Raw genomic sequence first — 23565 nt, 5'->3', positions numbered from 1 at the left:
TGATTTTATCCAGACTCATGGTGTTAAATTCAATCTATATGTTGACAGTGCCCAAATTTATGCCTCCATACCCAACCTCTGTCCTGAACTCCAGACCCAAATATGCAACTGTTTGATATCTCTAGTTAGATAGCATAAACATCTCAAACCAAACATGTTCAAAGTTGAATTCTAGATCTATTCTCCTAAACCAACTCCTTCTAGTCTGCCCCATTTCAGTTGATGGCAACTCCATCTTTGGAGTTGGTCAGGCCAAAAACTTTCGTGCTTTTCTGATTTCTTTGTTTGTCTCACATTTCACATCCAATCTATCAACAAATCATGTTGGCTGTACCTTCAAAATATATCCAGAATTTGACTATTTCTCGCCTCCCCACTTGCCAGCATGCTGGTCCACACTACCACCTTTCATCTGGACTACTGCAGTGACCTCCAATTGATCTTGTCTGCTCTTGCCCCTGTGATCATTATCATGCAGTGTCACCTTCTCAGTTCCTTGTTCAGAACCTTCCAATCACTTCCTGTTCCAAGTCAGCCCTCTTTCTCACCGGTTGTCTCTCAAATCTCATTTCCCACTACTCTTCCTCTCACTCACTCTACTCTAGAGACACTGGCCTTGCTCTTCCTTAAAAGATCCAGAGACTTGGCTACTTCAGGGCCTTTGTGCTTACTGTTCTCTCTGCCTTATCATTGCATGGTATCCGTAGGGCTTGTTCTTACACCTTAGTTGCTTTCTCAGTGAGACCTTCCATGGCGTTCTCATCTACAATTTCAAATTTGCATTTGTGGTTTAATTTTTCTTCCTTAGCACTTTTCATTAGTTAGATAAAGAAGTCATGTATTTACTTGTCTTCATTATTGTCTACACAAGAATGTAAGTTCATGAGGGTAGGGATTTTTAGCTGTTTTGTTCAGTACTGTATTCCCAGTACCTAGAACAATGCCTGACACATAGAGAGTGCAGTAAGTATCTGTGGCATGAGTGCATGAATGAAAACTTCCACCTCAAGGGCCGCTTCCATGAAATCTTACCTGCAGCACCCATCTTGAGTGCTCTGGGTCCTCCTTCCCTTTGGCCAGTGAAGATCTATGATTTACTTACTTATAGTGTAGAACAATTGTTTGACACATCTGTTTCCCCTACTAAACTGAGCTTGATTCATTTTTGTATCCCAGGACCTAGCACAGCTCCTGGCACATAACAAATATTTCTTAATGTTTCCTAACTGAAAGAATAATTGTTCAACATTTTAAAATAGTCCTTACTTTTCAAGAAGATACTTCTCAGAGATCTGTATAAATAGTGAATGGTACTTAAATTGGAATTTGATTTAAAAAAACAACAACAAAGAATTATTCAGGATCATGCTTGCTTTAGATTCTAAAACCACTGGAGGCAAAGCTGGGGGTTTCTTGAGGATCCAGAACCATATACCACATAACACAGGACATGACACTGGAGGCCTCCTGGTCATGAATCAAGGTGCAGTGCCTTGCCTGGTGAAGTCCTGGCTACACAGCTTACTTAGGCTATTAGTTAAGACTATTGGTGGGCTTCCCTGGTGGTGCAGTGGTTAAGAATCTGCCTGCCAATGCAGGGGACATGGGTTCGAGCTCTGGTCCAGGAAGATCCCACATGCAGCGGAGCAACAAAGCCTGTGTGCTACAACTACTGAGCCTGCACTATAGAGCCCACAAGCCACAACTACTGAACCTGCATGCTGCAACTACTGAGGCCCGCACTCCTAGAGACTGTGCTCTGCAACAAGAGAAGCCACCTCAATGAGAAGCCTGCGTACCACAACGAAGAGTAGCCCTCTCTCACCACAACCAAAGAAAGCCCATGCACAGCAACGAAGACCCAATGCAGCCAAAAATAAATAAAATAAAATAAATTTAGAAAAAGAAAATGCATGGTATTAAAAGAAAAAAAGACTATTGGTGTGTGGAGAAAATCCTTACTCTTACTTGTGTGTTTTCAGTCAAGACCTGTAAGACCTGCTAATTGGTGAAGTGGAAAGAATTAACGATCTTTAATCACTGTTAGAATAAAAAATGCCCTTATCATTTTCCTGTCTCTAAATAACTTTTTCCATCTGTGTCCAGGAAACAGTCACTAGTCAGCTAAGTAAAAATCTTTCAGGGCTTCCTTGGTGGCGCAGTGGTTGAGAGTCCGCCTGCCAATGCGGGGGATACGGGTTCGTGCCCCAGTCCGGGAAGATCCCACATGCCGCGGAGCGGCTGGCCCGTGAGCCATGGCCGCTGAGCCTGTGCTCCGCAACGGGAGAGGCCACAACAATGAGAGGCCCGCGTACCCAAAAAAAACCCCCCGAAAACAGGTATTTACCGGGAGATCGACTCCAGTTTGGCTCCTGCAGTCAGAGAACATCCAATGGCGGTGGGGGTAAGGGGTAAGGGGTAAGGGGTAGGGGGTAGGGGGGAACGCCACTGCAGCAATGGATTTGGAGGCAGGTAGTGGGAGGAGACAAGCCAGCAAAGAAAGCCTTATCTCAGGCACTTTGGTATTCTAGTCCGTGGTCACTAGTAAAATCAGATTTGGATTAAACGTTGTATTTTATCATTTTGCATTCTCTTCCTAGCGGTTAAGTGTACATTTCTTTATTTGAGTCTCATACATGCATGTAAAGTAGTGAAGGCATTATCTCCCATTTAGGGTTTAAAGGTGGAGAAAATGAGGGCAAGAAGTAAAGTGACTTGCCTAGTCAGTGACTGATCAGGACAGGATCTCAGATAGTCGTTCAATGCTCTTCCTACTGGCCCTTTCTTCTAAACTATCTCTTGCTTCACGATTTTTTTTTTTAATTGCATGCCTGTAGGGACAGACTAGAAGTGTTTTAGGTTGGCAGTGACATGGAGTGTCTGCTTTTTGCTCAGCACTGAGGTAGATACAAAGAAATAAAAAACAACATTCTGTCCTCAAGCTATTTATAGCTACCTGGGGGAAAGAAAATGTAATAAACAACAAAAAACCCTAATATTGTAAAGTGAAAAACATCAGGTTACAAAAGCATGTATGCTAAACATACTTACAGACTTTTATTCATTTTCAATCATTCCATTTTGCCTAACATATTTATAAGATCTAGAGTGGGAACACTGCTCTACTCAGAGGCATGTGGCTTCTTTACTTTTCTTAACGAATCTAATCTCACACACTCCCACCCTTCCAATTAAAGTTATCTCAGCCTCCTCCAGATTAAATAGTCTCTTGTGTTTTAAGTCTATTTTGATGTAAAATGCTCTCTATCAGGTAAATATTCATTAATTCAAAGTTCAATTCCCTAACAAGGCTGGTTGGTTCCCTCCTACCCTCCGCCAGGCCAAGATGGCATCTATGCATGGGGATACTCACCCATCCTTACGGCATTGGGTGGGGTTTGTTTTCCACTGCAGGACAGCTGGTCTGGTCGTTGCACACTAGCGGCTCCTCAATTAATGTCCTGCTAATTTTTGGATTCCCCCTGGGAGAGGTCCCTTCCGCATCACAGTGGAGCCAAGATCAGTTTGAGTTTGCCATTCTGCAGCTAGTCACTGTTGTTCTGCTATTGCTTACCCCCGACCAATACTAGTGTGGGATATCCCTGAGCTGCAATCTCCTCCTAGGTTTTTTTGCTGGGGGCAGGGCAAAGGCTCCTTTGCCTTTCACTTACCACTCAATCTGTCCAACATGCTTTCCCCTCCAGGGATTCAGTCCAGAAAGTAGCAATCAGAATACACCTGTCTCACTGCCTACTTCCCCTTCCCCTAGTTTCTTCTTTTTTCCTCTGTAATGCTCTGAGCTAAAGTTCCCCTCCCACCCCCCTCCCCCTGCGCCATAGGTACACTTCCCTCATTCTGAGATTTCTCTATTCCTGGCTTTTAGTAAAACTCTATGATTTAGTTGATTGGCTCTGTCTCTTCTTGTGTTAATGAGAAATAAAATCATTAAAAAAACTTTTTCTCTGTTGTCAAAGTTCAGCTTTCAAAACTCTTAATGTTGGGGCTTCCCTGGTGGTGCAGTGGTTAAGAATCCGCCTGCCAATGCAGGGGACAAGGGTTCGAGCCCTGGTCCAGGAAGATCCCACATGCTGTGGAGCAGCTAGGCCCGCGAGCCACAACTACTGAGCCTGTGAGCCACAGCTACTGAAGCCCGTGAGCCACAACTACTGAAGCCTGCGCACCTAGAGCCCATGCTCGGCAACAAGAGAAGGCACCACAGGGAGAAGCCTGCGCACTGCAACAAAGAGTAGCCTCCTCTTGCCACAACTAGAGAAAGCCCATGCACAGCAACAGCAATGAAGACCCAACACAGCCAAAAATGAAAATAAATAAATTGAAAAAAACCACAAAACTCTTCATGTCTGATCAGAAATCTTATTTTACAGATAAAAAAACTGAACATTGACTCTTTTTCCACTTTTTGCATTCCTGCTGCAAGAATCCTAATGATTTAGAGAAAAGGATGCTTCACACAGAATGAGGGGTGGTGACATACAAGGAAGTGCAAAAGAGAAAAACACACTGATATACTTCTAAAATCCTGTTACATATGCATGGAAAAATATACACCAAAATGTTAGTAGTGACACACTTTGGGTGGTGGTTTTTCAAGTTATCTTATTCTTTATGTCCTCTTGTATTTTCAGAATTTTAAATAGTGCATATGTATTGTTTTTGTAAACAGAAAAGCCAATAAAAAGATTTCCATTGGGATGAGGGAGAGGTTAAACAGCATAGAACTATACATATAATAAATATCTCAAGACTATGCCTCCAAATTAATTGTCAAATAAGTGATTTAGTCATAGTTGTGATGAATCTTTACTGAGTCACATCTTTTCTTTTTTCTTCTTTTTAAAATTGGGATATAATTTATATACCATAAAATCCACTCTTTTAATGTGTGCAACTCAGTGGTTTTAGTATATTCACAAAGTTGTGCAACTATCACAACTATCTAATCCCAAAAACATTTTTATCACCCCTGAAAGAACCTCCATACCCATTAGCAGTCACTCCCCATTCCCCCTTCCCTCAGCCCCTGGCAACCACTGATCTATTTTCTGTTTCTGTGGATTTGCCTATTCTCAACATTTCATGTAAATAGAACCATACAAAATGTGGCCTTTTGTGTTTGGTTTCTTTCACTTAGCATGTTTTCAATGTTCACCCATGTTGAGTCATATTTTTCTTGGTCTCCTTTTCTGAAAAATTTTTCCCTCAGTGTTGCAGTGATACTCATACTGGTCCCTCAATTCTTGCTGTACAGTCTATACAATGCAAAAAAGTCAGACTACCTTTTGTTCCAAAGTTGCATTACCTACTTTATGGATAGACTCAGTGGTGTAGAAAAATTGATCACAGTTAACCATCAAAAAATTATATTTGACTTTGGAATACATTTTAATATGAGAGTGGAATGTGGGTTGGGGAGGGGGAAGCAGGGATAGGGTTAGGCTCACTTTTCCTCGGAATCTAAGGTAATATTATTAAAAGCTTATAGAAAAAGTAGTCCAAGGCCTTCCCTGGTGGTTCAATGGTTAAGAATCTGCCTGCCAATGCAGGGGACAGGGGTTCAAGCCCTGGTCCAGGAAGATCCCACATGCCATGGAGCAACTAAGCCTGCAAGCCAAAACTACTGAGCCTGCAAGCCACAACTACTGAGCCCGTATGCCACAACTACTGAAGCCCGTGTGCCTAGAGCCCATACTCCGCAACAAGAGAAGCCACTGCAATGAGAAGCCCGCGCACAGCAACGAAGAGTAGCCCCCTCTTGCCACAACTAAAGAAAGTCCACATGCAGCAACAAAGACCCAACGCAGCCATAAATAAATAAATAAATTTATTAATTAAAAAAAAAAGAAAAAGTAGCCCAAGTATATGTTAATGATTGCAAACAGATTTGACTCTATGTTTTATTGTGAATAATAAACTTTCTCAGGTGGACATTAACAATATTGGATAAAGAAAGTGTGTGTGTATTCCCTTGAGCTTTCTCATTTTATCATATTTGTTAGTACTCCTGAGTACTGGTCATGCCTTCAAGTTGGAATGAAGGCCAAGACTGAGAACCCAATCCTGAAGTTTCCTATAATTGTACAGGATCAAAACAAGGGACACTCTAAGTCAGTAGACTTTAATCTTTTGGGGCTCACAGATTTAGTCCTTTGAATCTCTGGTAAAAGGTAGACCCTTTTCTTTTATTTTTTTCTTTTTGAATTTTCTTTTATTTATTTTTTATACAGCAGGTTATTAGTTATCTATTTTATACATATTAGTGTATATATGTCAATCCCAATCTACCAATTCATCCTACCACCACCCCCACCCCCTCCCCCACCACCACTTTCCCCCCTTGGTGTCCATACGTTTGTTTCTCTACAACTGTGTCTCTATTTCTGCCCTGCAAACCGGTTCATCTGTACCATTTTTCTAGGCTCCACATGTATGCTTTAATATATGATATTTGTTTTTCTCTTTCTGACTTACTTCACTCTGTATGACAGTCTCTAGATCCATCCACGTCTCAACAAATGACCCAATTTTGTTCCTTTTTATGGCTGAGTAATATTCCATTGTATATATGTACCACATCTTCTTTACCCATTTGTCTGTTGATGGGCATTTAGGTTGCTTCCATGTCCCAGCTATTGTAAAGAGTGCTGCACTGAACATTGGCATGCATGTGTCTTTTTGAATTATGGTTTTCTCTGGGTATATGCCCAGTAGTGGGATTGCTGGGTCACATGGTAATTCTATTTTTAGTTTTTTAAGGAACGTCCATACTGTTCTCCATAGAGGCTGTATCAATTTACATTCCCACCAACAGTGCAAAAGGGTTCCCTTTTCTCCACACCCTCTCCAGCATTTGTTGTTTGTAGATTTTCTGATGATGCCCATTCTAACTGGTGTGAGGTGATACCTCATTGTAGTTTTGATTTGCATTTCTCTAATAATTAGTGATGTTAAGCAGCTTTTCATGTGCTTCTTGGCCATCTGTATGTCTTCTTTGGAGAAATGGGGTAGACCCTTTTCTGAGAACTGTTACTTATAATTTCGAAGGGTGTGTGAGTCCCATGAACCATCCAAGGTATTCAGTTTCTTGGTCAGCTCAGGATACTATCACAAAATACCTCAGACTGGGTGGCTTAAACAACAAATATTTATTTCTCATTGTTCTGGAGGCTGGAAAGTCCAAGGTCAAGGTGCGGCAGATTTGGTGTCTGATAAAGGCCTTCTTCCTATTTTGCAGATGGCCACCATCTTTCTGTGTCTGCATATTGGGAGGAGAAAGCTCTCTTGTGTCTCTTCTTATAAGGTCACTAATCCAATCATGAGGGCTCCACTACCATGACCTAATCTAATTCTAATTACTGTACCTCCCAAAGTCTCCATCTCCAAATACCATCCCACTAGGGATTAGAGCTGCAACATATGAATTTTGGAAGGACACAAACATTTAGTCCATACCACAGAGATAGTCCCCAGATTGAGAATATCTGGTCTAGGAAAATTCCCCTCTTCATTACCCACTAAGGTTTCAGCCCCAAGTCCAAACCTTTATTATTTTTATTTTTTAAATTTATTTATTTTTGGTTGCATTGGGTCTTCGTTGCTGCGCACAGACTTTCTCTAGTTGTGTCGAGCACGGGCTACTCTTCATTGCGGTGTGCGGGCTTCTTATTGCGGTGGCTTCTCTTGTTGTGGAGCATGAGCCCTAGGTGTGCGGACTTCAGTATTTGTGGCACACGGGCTCAGTAGCTGTGGCTTGCAGACTCTAGAGTGCAGGCTCAGTAGTTGTGGCACACGGACTTAGTTGCTCCGTGGCACGTGGGATCTTCCTGGACCAGGGATTGAGCCCATGTCCACTGCATTGGCAGGCGGATTCTTAACCACTGTGCCACGAGGGAAGTCCCCCAGGTCCCAATCCTATCTCCTGTTTTGATGAACTGGGTGGGGCAGAATCGCTGTTGAAGACCTCTTGACCCTATAGAGAAGTCTATATGTCTCCTCCTGAATCCTATTCCAGAAGCAGGAAGCACCCCTAGGTGCCTGTTTGATATACAGCATGCAGATGAGGTAAAGAAGAAGTGAGTGAATAACACAGAGGATAAGAATTTTGACATCACCTCCTTATATGGTCCCCACATTATGTTCTACATGTATCATTGATTTCATCCCTGTTCCTCATCAGAGCTTCTGTCCCTTGGGAATGGAAGTAAGGTGGGAAGAAGCATTAGCTCCTTAGCATGGGTTGGAGAAAGGCTCTTGATAATTGGTGGATGCCTCCAACCAGATTCATGAATAAATTGAGGGCAGATTCAGGGTCAGCAAGAAGGAAGTGACTCTGGAGGACAGGAGGAAACATCTGGAAGACATGGACTTGAGCTTGAGCAGCAGATATTTCTCAATGGACAGCTCAAGTCTTTGAATTCTTTTTGTTTCAGAGTCTGTCATAGCTCAAATTAGTTAACTTTTAAAGCATTATGTAAGTTAAGCATTTGTTTGGTGTTGTTGAGGGAAGAGATGAGGGAATTTTCTCAAATAAAAAAAGAGGAAGTGCTCTGTTTTCTTAGTGACTGTTTTGGTTTGTCCTATTTATACTTAGTACTCTTTTGCCTTACTTTGGCTTGGCTCCTAGGAGTGGCTGGGTGAGTTTTTTATCCCATCTCTTTGGTAATCAAGTTGAAGGATTCCTTTTTCATTCTAGCTCAGAGAATATGCTGGTCCATATCATCTGCAGGAGACTCAGACTGGGACCAAATTACCAACTGACCCTGTCCTGACTATTAAGTCATGGGTGAAGCATGAGCAAGACATATCAGGGTTGAAAACTTCTAATGGGCTTTGATGTCAAAAGGTGCTATTTTCAACTACCAGACATTATTTTTAATATAAATAAATATGATATGATGGTGCCTATCAGTATAAAATCTCCCTTTAACTCACCCCAAGAGGAGTTATCAAGGAAAATGGTTATCTACATTTTGCTAAGTTTAAAGATTTTTCTTCAGTTCTCATATTATTTTTGACCTATCAGTAGTGCCTGGCACAGTTTATCATTACCATCTTCTTCTTTTTTAAAAAAATCAATCAATTAATTAATTTTTGGCTGTGTTGGGTCTTCATTGCTGTGCGCGGGCTTTCTCTAGTTGCGGCGAGAGGGGGCTACTCTTTGTTGCGGTGTGTGGGCTTCTCATTGCGGTGGCTTTTCTTGCTGCGGAGCACAAGCTCTATAGGTGTGTAGGCTTCAGTAGTTGTGGCACATGGGCTCAGTAGTTGTGGCTTGTGGGCTCTAGAGAGCAGTCTCAGTAGTTGTGGCACACGGGCTTAGTTGCTCCGAGGCACCTGGGATCTTCCTAGGCTAGGGCTCGAACTCATGTCCCCTGCATTGGCAGATGGATTCTTAACCACTGCACCACCAGGGAAGTTCCTCATTACCATTTTCTTGAAATACTTTTTGTACTTGACTTTGAGGACATATCCACTTGCCTGGTTTGCTCCCATTTCATAGGTTGTTCCTTTTCTATTTCCTTTATGGTTTCTTCTTATTTTCCCAAGTCTAAACACTTGGTATACTTGTTAAAAATATGGTAGCCAGTCCCTTCCCCAAGAAATTTTCATTCCATTGATCTGGGTTGGAGTCTAGGTATTTTTTTAAAAAGATGGTTAATGTGATGAATTTTATGTTACATGCATTTTACCATAATTAAAACAATTTTTAAAAAAGACTCCTTGGGTGATTCTCTCTCTCTTTTTTAAACATCTTTATTGGAGTATAATTGCTTTACAATGTTGTGCTAGTTTCTGCTGTATAACAAAGTGAATCCTCTATACATATACATATATCCCCATATCCCCTCCCTTTTGCATCTCCCTCCCACCCTCCCTATTCCACCCCTCTAGGTGGTCACAAAGCACCAAGCTGATCTCCCTGTGCTTATGCGGCTGCTTCCCACTAGCTATCCTTGGTTGATTCTTATTAGCAGCCTGGACAGAAACTTCTGACTTATCTGTTGACAATACTCAAATTTATATCTCTAGCCTGTACATCTCCCATGAATGCTAGAATTGTCTATCCCACTTACAGCTTGACATCTCTCCTTGGATGTCAAGTAGGCTTCTCAAATTTAACTGGACCAAAAGCAAATTTGTGATTCCAGCATCCTATACCTGCTCCTCCCACATTTCTCCCCCCAATCCTTGGAGTCATCATTGACTCTTCTTTTCCCCTCACATTCCCCACCCAAACATCAGCAAATCTTGTTGGCTATGTCTTCAAAACATATTCAGAATCTGACAATCTTTTACCACCTCTGTTACTACTAATCTGGCCTTAGCCACCATCATCTCCCACCTGGATTACTTCAGTAGCCTCCTAACTGGTCTCTCTGCCTCTGTTCTTGCCCTTAAGCAGTCTTTGTAAAACTTAAAACAGATGTTATTCCTTTATATCATACCCTCTGATTGACTTCTCATTCAGAGCAAAACTCAATCCTTAAAATATCTCACCAAGCCTACACAATCTGCCCGTCAACTTTTATCTGTCTAATTTCTTACCATGTTCTGCCTTCTCTCTGTGCTGCACTATGCTGGCCACCCTGCCTTGACTAGCAAGCTCCAATCTCAGGACTGTTGCTCTTCCTGCAGCCTCTGAGTCTTCAAGTGGTTAGCTTGTCCAAGGTCACACATCTAGTAAGTGGCTGAGCTGGGATTCCAACCCACCTCTGATTCTAAATCTAATGCTTTTACTATTGTACCATGTGGCCTTTCTACTGCAAACAGTATTCATTCAGCCATTCAACAAGAGCTGTTCTAGGTGCTGAGGATAGAGTAGCAAACACAACAAAGCACCTAACTTTGTGGCACTTACATCCTAACTGGGGGAGATAAAAAATAAATACATTCAACATATAGTATGTAAGATGGTGTTAAATGCAGTGGAGAAAAATAAAGCAAGGCAAGAGACATAGGAAATGCTGGGCAGGTATTGCTATTTTATTAATCTATTGGTGGTCAGGAAGGCTTCACAATAAAGCAACAATTGTGCAGAGACCTGAAGGGAGAAGGAAGTGTGGGAATAAGCCATAGGGATAGAAAAAGGGAAAGTTTCAAGTTACAGGGAAGCCAAAGGAATTCACATTTCCTTTTGATTTAAGTTATTCTCAATGTAACAATTAACGTACTGAAATATTTCTAAAGAACTATGCTCACCTGTGTTTTGAATATTTTTGGAAACCGTATGAATGGATTTCCCTTGCCAGACATGCTGTGACTAAGAAATTGGAAAAGATTGCAACTTTCAGTTTCACTGAAAGTCCCTCTGGCCTGTAGAAGCATATATCAAGTGTGGTTTCTGGAGTCAGATCACATGTAAGAAAACCCTAGCTCTACTATGTGTACTGTTTGTATAATCTAGGACAATTTACTACCCTTTTCTAAGCCCCAGTTCCCAAATCTCTAATGTAAGGGTGATCATAGCAGGTGGGTTTTCAACTAGTATACACCAATGCTCTGTCTGTTCTGACTGGCTGGCCATATCAGTTGTTAATTGTTTTCAATATCATCCTTAGATAAAATTATTTACCTTATGGGAGTCATTGTGATAAGGAAATGAGGTAAGCACTCATCCTTGTTATATTTATTATTATTATATTTATCATTATTATAGCCTAAATCAAGGGTCAGCAAAATGTGACCTGTAGGCCAAACCTAGGCCTTCCATCTTTATAATCTTTGTAAATAAAGTTTTACTGGGACACGACCATACCCACTTATTTATGTATTGTCTATGGCTGTTTTCACACTACAAAGTCAGAGTTTATTAGTGGAGATGGACTGGTCCTTTCCAGAACAAATTTGGTGACTCCTGGCCTAAATGGGGATGGAATCCTACTTTAGCTTTTTCAAAACTTGGTCTAAACAGCTCTGCTTTGTACCAAGATATTAACATTTACAACCAGTTCTTTATAGTCAAGAAAGGAGTTGTGTTTTGCCAAACTTATCAGGACAAGTTGCTAGGGATCTACTTGGAAGTGAAGCAACTTCCCTCCCAATCCCGAGATGAGGGTGTTGAGGATAGGGGTCCCCAATGAGTTCTGAGATCAAATTCCCAGAAAGAGAAAGTTACATATGGCCCCATGATGTTCAGGTATGCAATGTTATGTACTAGTCCGTCCACTTTCTCTTTTCTTTTTTCCCTCTAGTCTCCTATCCTGAGTGTCAGCCTTTTCCTTGCAATACTGGATCAAGGCAGGGGACAGAGCTGTGTTTCCTGGGAAGGCAGATGGAGAAGACATTTTCTTTGTTAACTTGAGTGGGGCTCAGTGTCAGATTTACTCTTCAAAGCATCCTGATTCTTCAAAAAGTTATTTGAAAGTTAGTTTTGTCTTTAGAACCAGTAAGTACTTCAGGAATTTTAGTCTTTTTAGAAAGAGTTAATTTATTTCATTTCGTCCTCATTTCTTTAAAAAGTGGGCATAGTTCCAAGTCCTTGAATAAATCAGACTTGGTCACAAAGGAAGTCAGGCAGGGGTCAGAATAGAAATCAAAACCCCCAAATGCTAGAGGTTTACATACTCCTTTCTGTTCTTCTTTAGTTTGAGTTGATTCTTGTGGGGACTGTGTCTCTGGGAAAGCTGAGGCTGTAACAGTGCTTGGTAATGGTCACATTTGACTTCAGAAACACACAGCAAAATAAGAGGGAATGGAGCAATAGATGTGTTTAATTGATTAAGGCTGAGTGAATACATACTACGCACAAAGCATTGTGTTCATCTAGGTATTTTATATGGACTCAAGGAGTTTCTGAACCTACATGCAAAACTGTATTGACTTTGTGTCCATAATTCAGCTTTAAAAAAAAATCATGAATTTAGTGTTTTGTTTTGTTTTGTGGTACGCGGGCCTCTCATTGTTGTGGCCTCTCCCGTTGCGGAGCACAGGCTCCGGACGCGCAGGCTCAGCAGCCATGGCTCACGGGCCCAGCCGCTCCGAGGCATGTAGGATCCTTCCGGACCGGGGCACGAACCCAGGTCCCCTGAATCGGCAGGCGGACTCTCAAACACTGCACCACCAGGGAAGCCCCGAATTTACTGTTTTGAAAAGAGAATCTTGAAACGTTTCTTAGTTCATTAATATTTATTTGGTTTCAGGAGAAGAACAAATGTATTTTCCTCTTATTTAGGATATAATTAACTAAACACCTTTAACCTAGTTTATAAATATTCTTGTAATCTGGGTTTTCTAGGAAAGATCCGATTAGAAATCAGTTGTTTCTTACAGAAGATCAATTGTTTCATAGAAGTTCAGAGTGAGTCAGATGTATGAAAACTTCTCTCATATCTGTAGAAGTGATATGACTTTTCCCTTTGCCTAGATCCAAAGATGAACTAGGTCCAAACACTTGAAGAGCTGACTGGCTGAGCAGCTGGGTAGAGTGAGGTCTTAACACAATCTCTGAAAGCCTTTGGCTCCCTCTGTAGAGCCAGCGCAAGATGACTTCTCAGTCTTGAGGTACCCTGAGTGTGTTACTCCTCCCCAGGAGATGCCTCCTTGTCTCCCATTTTCCTAGTCTTTCCCTTTCCAAAATATGGTTTTCAATCCTTACCCCAACTTTATCCTTACTGAGAAAAAGTTCACTTATCTTGTTAGAAAAAGAAAGGAAGCATAAAACAAAGGTGTGTTTTTGAAGGGGTGTGCGTTAGGCTGCATTGTGCCTGTTTTCTGGTTGCGTGAAAGTTCTTTCTGTACCTTCTCCCTGCTCCTTCCATCTCCCTCCTCAGCCCACCTCAGTTGAGACTGGCTCCTGGCAGAGCATGTAACTTCTTCCTGTGAAACCTAGCTCTGGAGAGAAGGTAAAGTCATTTGTGCTGAGGTAATAATTAGTATCAACCTTTAAGAGTAATCGTATTTTGTCCCAGGAAAATCTCATTAAAAGGTGAAACTCCAGTATGAACTTTGAGGTTTTAGACAGTAGATGGGGAGCTCACCTAAGGGCAGTAGAGCTCCCTCTGTACAGTGCAAACAACAGTCTATAGAGGCTGCAGTTTATTGCAGTTAATCTCAAATATGAGATTGTAGGTGAATACAGGAACATAATTTAATATCATTTTAAAAAGAAGGAAAAAAGCTGTCACCATCTAAACTGGTTTATTCTAGCTTTTTCGAAAGCTAGAGATTTAAAGTCAAACAGGAGAGCCAAAGAAGATAATCATCTTTTAGTGTTTCAGAAGATTTTAATCCCTTTTGGCTTTCCTCCAAGGATATCTGAACAGAACATTAAGTAGCTGAAAAGCAAAAGTTTTCAATGTTTCATAACTGCAATCAGTCCTATGCATTAATTTTGAGGAAGGACAAATTATAAAAAATTAATTATAGTAAGGCAAGCAGCTCTATGGCTCTGCGGGTTTTTCATTTTATTTTTCCCTTCTTCTTCTTCTTCTTGTTCTTCTTGTTCTTGTTCTTGTTTTGTTCTTGTTCTTGTTCTTCTCCTTCTCCTTCTCCTTCTTCTTTTTGTGGGAGGAGATGAGAGATTTTGTTTTAGTTAATGTTTTTGTTTTTTAAATGATGAAAGAGAAAATGCTTCACTGGCCCACAGCAAACTTTCCCATAAAACTCTGTTTGGCCACAGACTAAGTACAACACACATAGTGCCAAGAGGGATTTTATGGCTTCCCCTTTTTTCCCCTGCAGACAAAAAAATGAGCACAGGATCAAAATAAAGCTAGAATGAAAACCATATTTCCACCTCATTGGTTGGGCTTCTACTCTCTCTTAATAATCACTACAATGGTTTGGTTTTGTCAAAAAGAAATCAAATAACCAGACTACCTTCTTTCTCCTTGTGCTTCCAGAAGAGACAGTAAACACAGGGAATTCTGTGAGCTGATCTGCCATTGCTGTTTTGGTCAGGCATATTTACAAACCTCGCTGATTTGGCCAGTAGCTCCCAGTCAGCCTCCTGTGAGCCATAGGGTTGAGACTGTCCTTCTGAAGGCAAGGATAGTGCCTGTCCAGCAAGCTCTTAATTATGAGGGCCGATCACTTCTGGAGCAGGGTGATCCTGGCTAGCAGTCAGCTTCAGCTCCAGCCCTTGGAACCCAGACCCACCAGCTCCTCATAACACTAACATAGCAATCCACTCTGCTGATTGGGTCAGTAACCTGCCCAGAGAAATCAGATGAAATAGGAGCAACAGTTTTTTTCTACCAAGGGTAACTGACCCATGCAGATGCGATTCAGGGAAGTAAGCCAATGCTTTCTTGGAATTCTCATTTTCTAATTTTAAGCAGTACTGACTCCCCTCTTTCCCTCCTTGAACCTCATCTTCCTACTCTAGAAAGTAAAGAGGACAACTGATTATTTTAAGCAGAAGATATTTGTTTTTGTGTAGTCACACATGCTCCATATTTTGAATATAAATGTTACATTTAAATTTCATGGGGATTGGGGAAAAACTTTGTAAGTGTAAAAATAGTTGGGGGGTAAAAACCACAAACTATCAATAGACTTTAGTTTGTAAGAATTTAATACTACACTATGGCAAGAGAAACTATAAATAAAATCAAAAGTCAAATGACAACTGGGAAGATATTTATATTATATATAACAGGCAAGGATGAACACATTTTATAAGTAAGAAATTTTTACATAGCAATAAGAAAAAATTCCCTAGTATCCCATTATAAAAGTGGGCAAACAAGGCAATCTTGAAAACAAGCTGAAGAACTTAAACTGCCAGATATTCTAGTAATTAAGACATTATTATGTTGGTTCAAGAATACACAAACCGGGCTTCCCTGGTGGCGCAGTGGTTGAGAGTCCGCCTGCCGATGCAGGAGACACGGGTTCGTGCCCTGGTCCGGGAGGATCCCACATGCCGCGGAGCGGCTAAGCCCGTGAGCCATGGCCGCTGAGCCTGTGCGTCCGGAGCCTGTGCTCCGCGACGGGAGAGGCCGCAACGGTGAGAGGCCCGCATACCACAAAAAAAAAAAAAAAAAAAAAAAAGAATACACAAACCAATCAACCACTGGAACAGAATGGACAAAGAGAACCACATATGCATGGTCACCTGATTTATAACAAAGGCAATAAATAATGTAAGGCAGAGGGTAAAAGACGGTTTTTCAATTAAATGGTGCTGAGTGAATTGACAATTTGTATGGAATAAAATGTATCTGAACCCTTACCTCACACCATACATATTAAACAACTCCAGATGGATTCCAAATCTAAATATGAAGGAGAAAAAAAAAAAAAAAACGTTCAGAGGAAAATATAGAAGAATATCTTCATGATCTTGGAATGGGCAAAGATTATTTAAATAGTCACGAAAAGCACTAACCATTAAAGAAAAAATTGATAAATTAACCATATTAAAATTAAAAACTTCTGTTCATGCAAAGATACCATTGAGAAAGCAAAAGGAGAACCCATAGAGTGGGAAAAGATATTTGCATGCATGTATCCAACTTACTGGATAGAAAAAAAAGAGCAAAAATTTGAACAATTACTTCACAAGAATATATCTAAATGGCTAATAAACATATGAAAAGGCACTCAATATTAGTCACCAGGAAAACTCAAATTAAAACCACAATGAGATAGTGTTACATACCCACCAGAATGAGGTATCACTTCACACTGGTCAGAATGGCCATCATCAAAAATTCTACAAAAAATAAATGCTGGAGAGGGTGTGGAGAAAAGGGAACCCTCTTGCACTGTTGGTGGGCATGTAAATTGATACAGCCACTATGGAGAACAGTATGGAGGTTCCTTAAAATACTACAAATAGAACTACCATATGACCCAGCAATCCCACTACTGGGCATATACCCTGAGAAAAACATAATTCAAAAAGAGTCATGTACCACAATGTTCACTGCAGCACTATTTATAATAGCCAGGACATGGAAGCAATCTAAGTGTCCATCAACAGATGAATGGATAAAGAAGATGTGGCACATATATACAATGGAATATTACTCAGCCATAAAAAGAAATGAAATTAAGTTATTTTAGTGAGGTGGATGGACCTAGAGTCTGTCATACAGAGTGAAGTAAGTCAGAAAGAGAAAAACAAATACTGTATGCTAGCACATATATATGGAATCTAAAAAAAAAGAAGGTTCTGATGAACCTAGGGGCAGGACAGGAATAGAGACACAGATGTAGAGAATGGACTTGAGGATATGGAGAGGGGGAAGGGTAAGCTGGGACAAAGTGAGAGAGTGGCATGGACATATATACACTACCAAATGTAAAATAGATAGCTAGTGGGAAGCAGCACAGGGAGATCAGCTCGCTGCTTTGTGACCACCTAGAGGTGTGGGATAGGGAGTGTGGGAGTGAGATGCAAGAGGGAGGGGATATATGTATACATATAGCTGATTTTCTTTGTTATACAGAAGAAGCTAACACAATATTGTAAAGAAATTATACTCCAATAAAGATGTTTCAAAAAAAACCCACTAACAATACTAAACATTGTAAGGATGTGAAGCAACTGTAACTCTTGCACCTTGCTGATGGGATGTAAATTGGTTATGACCACTTCAGAAACAATTTTGACACTATCTATTAAAGTTAAATATGTGTATACTCAGCAATTCTACTTCTAGGTAACTAAACACAGAAAAGTGGACATGTATTCTCCAAAAGACACATCAGAGCAGCACTATTCATAATAATGCCGAATGGGAAAATGCCCAAATGCTCGTCAATGGATAAATAAATTGTGGTATAGTCACACAATGGAACTCTAGCAGCAATAAGAAGAAACAATCTGCAACTGTATGCAACAGTATGAATGAATCTCACAAACATGTATTGTGGAAAAGAAACCAGACTCAAAAGAGAACACACCTGTGATTTCATTTATATAAACTACAAAAACAGGTGAAAATAATCTTTCTGTTGTTGTGCTAGTGACAGTGTAAATCACGCACTTTGAAAGGTGTTTTGGCAAAATGGCAGAACAGATCAAGAGTCAAAAAGTTTCATGTTGGGCTTCCCTGGTGGCGCAGTGGTTGAGAATCCACCTGCCGATGCAGGGGACACGGGTTCGTGCCCTGGTCTGGGAAGATCCCACATGCTGCGGAGCGGGTGGGCCCGTGAGCCATGGCCGCTGAGCCTGCGCGTCCGGAGCCTGTGCTTCGCAACGGGAGAGGCCACAACAGTGAGAGGCCCGCATATCACCAAAAAAAAAAAAAAAGTTTCATGCCCTTTGACTGGCTAAACTAGACCCTAAGGAAAGAATTATAGATGCCCATGTAGATTTACATGAAAAGATATTCATGCTAGAGTTCTTGTAATAATAAAAAGTTGGAAACTGATAAATATCTATAATAGAGATGTAATGAAATAACTTTGGTATATCTGTATTGATGAACTCTTATGCAGGCACTAAATATCATGTTTTTGAAGAATATTTAATAATATTCAATAGTTATGATTTAATGTAAGGTAAAAACTGTAGAACAGAAAACTATTTATACAATGCAGTCCCAATTTTATTGCATATGTATACTCACAAACATATATATACATACATATGCAAAAGAAGGTAAGAAACATACCACAAGGTCAATAAAGGTCATTGTTGTGAAGTGGAATTAGAGCATTTACATTTTCTTCTTCTAAGATTTTTCCGTGTTAGTCCCTATGGCTAATATGGTTCTGTCATAGCCTGCAACCTATTGCTAAATAGGACTCAATATATCTTTTGTTCCCCAGGAGGAATCCATTAGGACCAAGTGTTGATTTGTACTCAAGATTTTATAAGAAGATAGAGGAGAGTTTTACACTGTACAGTTCACAACCCTTCATATATTTCCTTCAGGTGTGCCTTGTGATGGCTAATTTTATGTGTCAACTTGACTGGGCCATGGGATGTCCAGATATCCAGTTAAAATTATTTCTAGGTGTGTCTGCGAAGGTGTTTCTGGAAGAGATTAGCATTTGAATCCCTAGACTGAATAAAGCAGATTCCCTTTTCAATTATGTAATCTGTTGAGGGTCTGAATAGAACAAAAAGGTGAAGGAAGAGAGAATTTGCTCTCTCTCCCTGACTACTTGAGCTGGACATAGGTAGTCTCCTGCCCTGGCACTGGAACTTACTCCATTGGCTCTCTGGTTTAGGCCTTTGAGCTGTACTAAAAGGTATACCATCAGTTCTCCTGGTTCTCAGGCCTTTTGACTTGGACTGGAACTACATCACCAGCTTTCCTGGGTCTCCAGCTTACAGATGGCAAATAAGACTTCTCAGCCTCCATAATTGTGTGAGGCAATTCCTCCTAATAAGTCAATTTATATATCTCCCATTGGTTCTGATTTTCTGGAGAACCCTGACTAATATATGCTTCATCTCTCCCTTCTCTCCAGCTACAAGCCAAACAAGGTTTCCTTTTTGTTGTCCTTTCCTGGGTAGCACTTAATCAAGCTGGTACCTAGATAGGCTGATTTCTGGTTTCCTCAATTCCAGATCTTCCCCATCTCAGACCTCAGAATCTCTCTCCTTTTTTATACAGAAAAAATTGCTTCTCCAAATATGCATACATCCACCACCAACTCAGCAAAACAAGCAAAAGTTCTTGTCAATTTTCAAATTTTCTACAGTAAGTTCATATTAGTTTCAGAATCAAAAAAATTTGAATTGGGGCTTCCCTGGTGGCGCAGTGGTTGAGAATCCGCCTGCCGATTCAGGAGACGCGGGTTCGTGCCCCGGTCCGGGAAGATCCCACGTGCCGCGGAGCGGCTGGGTCCGTGAGCCATGGCCGCTGAGCCTGCGCGTCCGGAGCCTGTGCTCCGCAGCGGGAGAGGCCACAACAGTGAGAGGCCCGCGTACCGCAAAAAAAAAAAAAAAAAAAAAAATTTGAATTACTCATAGCAACTCAATAGAGGGAAATTTTTCTCTAGGCAGCAACAGTGTTAATGAAAATATGTAATGTGTAAGACCAAGTCTGACTGCTTAAAATTAACCTTAACGCCAGAAATTCCTCAACCTAAAAACATATGCACATCAGGAACACATTTATCTGATCATTTGAATTATATGTGTAGCAGTTCCCCTTGGTGAGGGCAGAGATTGAAGAATTATTTGTGTTAGCATTAGCTTTTTGTAACATTGATCAATAACTAGATGAAACAGTTAATTCTGGACTCAGAGAAAATAGTGGCATGAGCAAACAAAACAATTAGGTGATTTGAAACTCATTTCTGCTTAGTTTTTTATTAGCAGCATAATTTTCTTCCTAAATTTAGTCACACTGAACTAATGCAGGATGCAGTTGTACCCCATTCATTCACCCGTCCACCCAGGAAACTTGTATGCCCTTCTTATATGCCATGAACTATTTTAGGAGGTCGGGTGCAGAAGTAAAAAAGGTGTACAAGGTCTTTCTTTTATGGAGCGTATGGGGAAGAGAGAGTATAAAACAGGGGAAATATATATATAGATATAGATATTGTCATATACATTTTTATATTCTCTAAATCTTGCTCTCATGGGACTTGCCATCCACTGTAGCAATAGGTTTCAGAGCTTCAGGAGAAGGATGGATACCTGCTTAAAAAAATCATTACTCAGCTATTTTTCCAGTAAAAAAAAATTGTGGTGAAAACCTGGTGTCATGAAAAGATAAAAGACTTTCTAAATTACTTTACACATCAATGACTAACCTGAGGGACTCAGACCATACTATTTCTTTCTTTCTTTTATTATTATTATTTATTTTATCTATTTATTTTTGGCTGCATTGGGTCTTTGTTGCTGTGCCCCGGCTTTCTCTAGTTGCGGCGAGTGGGGGTTACTCTTCGTTGTGGTGCCTGGACTTCTCATTGCGGTGGCTTTTCCTGTTGTGGAACACAGGCTCTAGGCACGCAGGCTTCAGTAGTTGTGGCACGAGGGCTCAGTAGTTGTGGCTCGCAGGCTCAGCAGTTCTGGAGCACAGGCTTAGTTGCTCCGTGGCACGTGGAATCTTCCTGGGCAGGCGGATTCTTAACCACTGCACCACCAGGGAAGTCCAGACTATACTATTTCTTCCATAATGTGAAGTATACTTCTACCCAAAACTTGCTGCCCTAGGTGAAGAAGCCCAGGGACCATCAGTGCCACCATGTTGGGAGGTAAAGGAGAGGGCTAGGGCTAGGAGCTTCAGCGGACTGGGAAAGAATGGGGGATAGAATAAAGAGAAATTCAGAGGTGGGGAACATTAGGACCAAGAACACATAGTTGTGATGTTGGGGTTCCAGTTATGGTCGCCAGCATATCAACCACAATAGTTAGACAGGACTAGCTTTTCTTCAGTTGTCTCCAGTTCAGAAAACTGTCTGATTGAATCACTTTACAACCAAGGCCAGTAAGGAGCCAGAGGACATCATATGGGTCCAAGTGCCTCCACTGCCATGTGGTCATGTAAGTGATACTCCTCCTCTGTAAGTCAGTTCACCATCTCAGAAGAGAACAGAGGGAGGGAGGAAAAAAATATGAAATATTGGACATTTTATCCCCTAAAGAGTGAACACTTACCAAAAGAACACTGGCTAGGAGAGATTTGGCCCTAACGATCTTTCCCCTTCTTGATCTGACCCTGCAAAAGTGGGCCTGGTTGTGTCCATTGTGCTCCTGATGTCCCATCTATCACCTTTCCCATGATATGCCCTCTACCCCAAAATTTCCTCTCTTTTCCACCTGACCTCCATTCTTAAGCAAAATTCTCATTTTATTTTTGCCCTGATGTCAATTAACAGTCAACAGGAAAAATAGCCAACAAGTTAATCCAAAAGTTTATGAATTCTACTAACATAAAAATTATACATATACCTAAAGGCTGGATCATAGTCAAAACTTAATTGGAGTAAAACTAAAAAATCGTAAGTGGAAAGAAGTAACAGAAATTAAAAATTATAAAGAATCCCATGATGGGGCTTCCCTGGTGGTGCAGTGGTTAAGAATCTGCCTGCCAATGCAGGGGACACAGGTTCGAGCCCTGGTCCGGGAAGATCCCACATGCTGCAGAGCAACTAAGCCTGTGTGCCACAACTACTTAGCCTGCGCTCTAGAGCCCATGAGCCACAACTACAGAAGCCCGCATGCCTAGAGCCTGTGCTCTGCAACAAGAGAAGCCACTGCAATGAGAAGCCCGTGCACCACAACGAAGAGTAGCCCCTGCTCGCCACAACTAGAGAAAGCCTGCATGCAGCAACGAAGACCCAACGCAGCCAAATAAATAAATTAATTAATTTAAAAAAGAAGGATCCCATGATGGAAGTGTTCTAAATCTGGATTGTGGTGATGGTTGCACAACTGAATTAACTAAAACTCATCTAATTTTGTGCTCTCCAATATGGTTGCCACTAGGCACATGTGGCTATTTAAAGTTATTAAAATTGTATTATTCAGAGGAATAGAATTGAGTGTCCAGAAATAAATCCATAAACCTATGGTCAATTAAATGGTGCCAAGACCTTTCAATAAGGAAAGAATAATCTCTTCAACAAATCATTCTGGGACAACTGAATAGCCACATGCAAAAGAGTGAAGTTGGATCCCTACCTTACACCATATATGAATATTAACTCAAAATAAACCAAAGACCAACATGTAAGGGCTAAAACTATAAAACTCTTAGAAGAAAATATATGAGTAAATCTTTATAACCTTTGCTTTGGCAATAGAGTTTGCCAAACAATAACATCAAAAGTACAAGTAACAAAAGAAAAAATAGATAAATTTGGCATAAAAATTAAAAATGTTTGTGAACAAAAGGACACCATCAAAAGTGAAAAAACAACAAACAGGATGGGAGAAAATATTTGCAAATCATATATTTGATAAGGAATATCCAGAACACATAAGGAATTCTTACAACTGAATAACAAAAAGACAAACAACCCAATTCCAAAACGGGCAAAGAACCAAATAGACACTTCTCCAAAGATGACATACAACTGGCCAATAAGCACATGAAATGTGCTCAGCATAATTAGTCACCAGAGAAATGCACATTAGAACCACAATGAGATGCTACTTCACACTCACTAGGATAGCTATAATTTAAAAAAAGAAAAGAACAAGTGTTGATGAGGATGCAGAGAAACTGGAATCATTGTACATTGCTCCTGGGAATGTAAAGTAATAGAGCTGCTGAGGAAAACATGTTGGCAGTTTCTTAAAAAAGTTAAACATAGAATTACCACATGTCCAAACAATTCCACTCCTAGATATATACCCAAAAGAACTGAAAACAGATATTCAAACAAAAGTTGGTATGAATTTTCATACCAGCACTATTTACAATAATCAAAAGGTGGAAACAACCCAAATGTCCATCAACTGATGAATGGATAAACAAACTGTGGTACATCTATAAAAAAGAATAGAATACTGGCACACGCTGCAACATGGATGAACCTTGAAAACATTATGCTAAGTGAAAGAAGTCAGATGCAAAGAGTCACACATTGTATGACTCCATTTATATGAAATATCCAGAATAGGCAAATCTAAAGAGACAGAAAGAAGATTACAGGTTGCTAAGGGGTGGGAGAAGGGATAGGAGG

Source organism: Kogia breviceps, chromosome 11 (genome assembly GCF_026419965.1).
Source record: "Kogia breviceps isolate mKogBre1 chromosome 11, mKogBre1 haplotype 1, whole genome shotgun sequence".
NCBI lineage: Eukaryota > Metazoa > Chordata > Mammalia > Artiodactyla > Physeteridae > Kogia > Kogia breviceps.
The sequence above is the reverse complement of the archived record's forward strand: the minus strand, read 5'-3'. Positions refer to the sequence as shown.